Source organism: Papaver somniferum, chromosome 3 (genome assembly GCF_003573695.1).
Source record: "Papaver somniferum cultivar HN1 chromosome 3, ASM357369v1, whole genome shotgun sequence".
In the NCBI taxonomy this organism is placed as follows: Eukaryota; Viridiplantae; Streptophyta; class Magnoliopsida; order Ranunculales; family Papaveraceae; genus Papaver; species Papaver somniferum.
In genome coordinates, this window is record NC_039360.1 from 214,559,633 (window position 1) to 214,565,001 (window position 5,369).

Consider the following 5,369-nt stretch of genomic DNA (forward strand, 5'->3'; position numbering starts at 1 on the left):
CTGCATAAAAAATTATGCATTTGGATAGCAAAATAATGCATCTATAACAAGTTATATTACCATTTTTTTGGTTGATTTTAGCCGTACATATAAAAAATTGATGCATAATGCAGTATGCATCCATATTTACGGATGTAGTATCAGGTTGTGCATCTATTTTCTCGATGCATAATGCATTATGTAGCCATATTTTCGGACGCATAACAGGTTATGCATGTTTTCTGGACTGCATAACAAGTTATGCAACAAATTTTGTAGATGCATAACAGGTTATGCATCCATTTTCACGAATGCATAACATGTTATGCAGACAGTTTCTCGACTGAATGACATGTTATGTAGTCATAACCACACCATCATCTTCTTTCATGTTTCATTAACTCCCACGCAAACCATTATCTTTCAGTTATTCGGCGGATCTTGGTCAAAATCATGTATTTACACCATCATCTTCTTTCATGTATTTACACCATCATCTGCAATTAAACCTTCTTCACAACTCATCCAGTATTGCTTACTCCAACCAATTCACAGCTGAGAGTTTCATAAAAATCTGAAATTCATTTCAAAATCTTCATTGAAAACAAGTTTTGATCTTAACTCTATGATGACCAAACCGCGTTCTACAAACCCATTTAGGGATTTTTGCCGCTACCATTAATAACAGTAGTGAATTGAAATTGTAATGAAGAGAATCGATAGTAAGAGGGTTTGTCGTTAATTCGAAGAAGAAGACGATTTGGTGCTGTTGTTGAGATCAATCGAATTTAGGCATGAATTTGTTCTCGAAATCAATCGAATCTCTCCCTTTTTCTGAGATCTAGGTATAGTGGAGAAGAAGAAGAAGAAGAAAGAAAAAAAAGAAGACAGAAACAGAATTTTATATATTTTGGATTTGAGAATAATTTTCTTCCGGAATTTGGGTGCGCGCCTGTAGTTTTGGGAGCGTGGGTTTCACAGTAGAAACATCAGGGAGAATGGGTCTCCCTGTAGGTTTCACGTTAATATACACCATGTGGTTATCTCAACAACCCATCAAGAAAACTAACCAATCAGAAGGAACTTTAAATTCCCAACTACCACATGACACTGCTAAACATTTTACTACATTGTTATTACCATCATATGCATGCAATCAACGGTGAGATCATGCATGGGTGGGGCTTTGGATTTTTCGAATAGAAAGGTCTCAAAACTGCTGTCCACAATTGTCGGCCATACAAGCTGCAATAAGTAAAACTTGGTTCGAGTATTATACCACCCCACACACACACACACACACCGTACGCTGTTTTGACAAAATTAATCTCACTTTTAGTGATTGGAAGCAAATGTATCGACGGGGAGGTGACGAAGCCAGACTGCCAGACCCTTTTCCTGATGGGAATATGGGATCAAATACAATGTTTTCAACAACAAAAAAAAATCTAGTTTTTATACCTACTAGTATAACACGCATGCGCGATGCGCCTGCCGCGCCGTTTTGCAGGCATATGCCATGCACCAAAAAATTCAGAAATAAAAAAATACAACTTCAGATTTTTTTCTTTCACGGTCGCAGGTCTGCTTCTCTTCCATAGTGGGTTCTTAAACTTTCATTTGTTGCGGGTCTATTTCATCTAGATATTGCCTTTCCCTCCTCCAATTCACATGTCCATCAACTCCGAACTCTGACCTTGTTAACTAACTCTAGGCTTCCACAGTGATCAGATTGTTGACTGCCATTTGTTGGGGGTGCTCATCAATTGGCAAAGTCCAGCTAGCTAGGAGATTTGGGGCATCGCCAGAAATTCACCATTGTTAACATACTGAGAGAATCAAAAAGATAATCATTGCAACAAATAGATAAAAAAAAGAAGCTATAACCACAATATGATATTGCTGAAGTGATGAAAAATACATGTCCATTCAAGTAATGTAGTCTTTTTGTTTTCCAAGTATTTACAGTGTTCGAAAATAATTTCCCCTTCTACGCTCGTATTAAAAGCTTGTCTTTTAAGGATACTTATTTTCAAAGTACTAAACATGTTTGAACAACAGTCGATCTTGAACTTGATTTGTGGCACAAATTAATCATACATTTGTATAATTAGTATGGACAATCCAGAGTATTCAAAGCCACGGCACCATCACCACATTGTTATGGATACAGTAGTAGTTGTCTTTAGGTTAATTCTTCAAACAGTTTGTCTGCACCATGGAAGTATTGAAAAGCAAAACACAACAACTGGATAATATAAATGTCTAATGTCTTGTCTTTTGAAACAATTTCAGACATAATTAGATTCAAAAGAACCTATCTGAGATAGGAATGGAGCAAACATGCCAAAATTCATATGGATTGAAATCAAACCTAAATCTAATATAAGCTAAACAATCATTGAAGATAAATTACCAAAAAAGAAGAGAGAGAGAAAGATAATAGATTTCTAAATGGCATGCCAAAATTCATATGGATTCAAAAGAACCTATCTGGGATAAGAATGAAGCAAACATGCCAAAATTCATATGGATTGAAATTAGTAATGCCTATACTAAGAAGTCTTATATCATTCACTCAGACATTATTTTAAATTCACTCGACATTATCATAAATAAGTCAATTAACTTACAGCGTGATCATGGTATATGTTTTGGCAATCTACCACTACATGTGAGGTCCTAACCTTAAGCTCCTAAGCACCTAAACCTAATTTACTTAAAGTACCAATATCAAATACATATCCATGCTTTAATGTCGTTAGCACAAACTAAATGCAGCAATCCTCACGAAAACTCTTAAATACGTCGTGACCATGCAAAGATGTCAAAATATTAAAAGATTCTCTGACCTAATCATCATCAGAATGGCTGTTTTGAATTAAAGATCCATTCCAGTTACTCAACAGCTTTGGAAACCTAACAATCAACAACACAAACCCTTCGGAAGTTAATAATTTTATATACCATTATTTAGAGTCCAATTGAAATGTATACAGAGTTGGAAACAATGCATTAGCCTCTTAAAGGTGGGAACTAAGGTTGTGAACATCTGGAAAAGATAGAAGCAACTAAAGAAGCCTCCTTATTCCACTGATCCCAGAAACATTTAAACGTTAATGGAAAAGAAACACAGTAAGATTCATGCAAGGAGTGAAAGATTAAAGCTCAAACACATACATATCAGATCAATGGTTGTTAATGTCGAAATATTCATTATTAACCAATTGATGCAATGTCAGTAAATGCATTAAACCCCAACTGAATGATCTGTCGGGATGAAGGATTAAAAGAAACATTACAAAACAAAGACTTGCATTTCCCTGTATACTCAATTGCATTAACGAACAACAATTTCCTAGTGTTAAAGGTAACATTCTTTCTAGGAAATTCCAATCTCACCAATGATATTGAAGAAGAGAATAAAAACTCCTAGGAATTTCTCCATTACAGTTGTTCAATCAGAATCATAAATTAATGAAATGTAGTTTAAAAAACTTTCATTAGTTTTGAAAAAGACATTTGCGGATTCCAGCTGAAAATGAATTTGAATAAATAAGATTCAAAGGACGATTGCTAGAAATTGATAATTTTCAGAACAAACTTTCATAAATTTCAGAAATGTAAAGGATCAACTAAGCAAAATTCTGAAGTGCAACAGAACAAATTTCAACACGCTAGAAATTGAAATGTAATTGGCAAATTTAAGAACAAAGGGTTCCACCAACATTAAGGATCGATTGAGAAAATTTCATAAACCAATATTCCAAATTTCAGAAATGTAAGAATCGAATTGATAAAATTTTGTAAGTAGTCATAGAACAATTAGGGTTCTTTGTCCACACAATAAATGGAAATAATGGTATAAACTTACGATTAATTGAGCTTTTTCTGTCCTCCTTCTTCATATTTTGCTTCCCTTGTTTTTCTTCTTCTTCAGCTGAGGTAGGAGGAGATCCATCCCTGACTCATCATCACCACCTCTGTTACAAACTTCTTCTTCTTAACCTCAGGTACTGTGACTATAAATTCTTCAGAGGATGAAGAAGGAAGAGTGATAACAGATTACAAACTGATTGAGATCTATTTTCGTCTGGAGAAGAGAATCAAAGCCCTCCTTACGGTTGTACCCTTGAGTGTTTTGATATTTACGCGATGTACCAAGTACGACTGATTTTCTACGAAGGATAGTTTTTTAATTTAGGAGGGTCCGGACCAAATCCGGGGTCGTACCAAAAATAAGTGTTTTATTTATATTAGTATAAGATAAGATTTTGCCTCCCATAAAACACCGGATTTTGCCCGTTCAAAATGACCCACCTAAACCTCCTTTAGCTATTCTCAAAATTGGTGTGCTTGGATTTTTAATATCTTGCAGTCTGCTAGAATTTCTGTCATTTTGAATGGTAGTCCGGAAGGTTACTTCAAAATTAACAGAGGTTTGCGTCAAGGTGATCCCCTCCCCCCCTTTGATTTTTGTCTTGATTGAGGATGTTTTTAGCAGAAATATTACGAAGCTTTTTCGTGATAAAAAGATGACGCCCATGGTAACTAGAGGTGGTATTTCTCCTACTCACCTTTTCTTTGCTGATGACATAATGATTTTTTGTAAAGGTAATTCCAAAAGTCTTCATAATCTTGTAGACTTGTTGGGAAGTTATCAGCGTGCTTCAGGTCAGACTGTTTGTCGTCAAAAGAGTAAAATTTATTATGGTGGTGGTTCTTCGAGTTGGTGTAATAATATTGCATCTTATTTGGGGATGAGTGTAGCTACTTTTCCGGACCGCTATTTGGGAGTTCAAATTATGCCAGGTATTGTTCGATATCGCCATATTAGCAAGGTTGTTGAAAAGATTAAAAATCAGCTTGATGGTTGGAGAGGGAGGTTATTATCTTTTCATGATCGCATTGTTCTTGTTAAATCAGTTATTGCCAGTTATTACATTCATAATATGACTATTTATAAGTGGCCTCGTAAGTTTATTCTTCAATGTGAGAGGGCTATCCGTAACTTTATTTGGTCTGGTGATTCGAACATTAATCGTGTAGTGGTAGTGGCTTTTGATAAAATCTGTTGCCCTTTTGAGGAGGGGGGTCTCGGACTAACTCGTATGGCCACTATGAACAAAGCTCTTATTATGAAACTTTGGTGGAAGATTCGTAATTCTACAAAGAAGTGGGCTCTTTTCCTGAAGGCAAAATTTTTTGATCGTAAGGGTTGTATTAAGCATTCGGGGGTTAAATCTTCTATTTTGCCTGGTTTAAGGAGTGTGTATAATTGTGTGGAAAAGAATACTAAGGTCTTAATTGGTGATGGTAGAGATACTTCTCTTTATTATGACATTTGGTTTGATAAGACTAGTATTGTTGAAGTGCTAAAGGATTATTCT

General features: G+C 35.3%; 1 long non-coding RNA gene across 1 annotated transcript; it reads right to left on the minus strand.

The window, feature by feature from the left end:
• Positions 1-1,299: 1,299 nt before the first annotated feature.
• Positions 1,300-4,093, minus strand: LOC113358622. The gene is made up of 3 exons (XR_003364693.1): positions 3,854-4,093; positions 2,832-2,898; positions 1,300-1,808 (listed from the first exon to the last, which is right to left on the minus strand). It is a non-coding gene; the product is annotated as an uncharacterized LOC113358622 (long non-coding RNA).
• Positions 4,094-5,369: the final 1,276 nt, after the last annotated feature.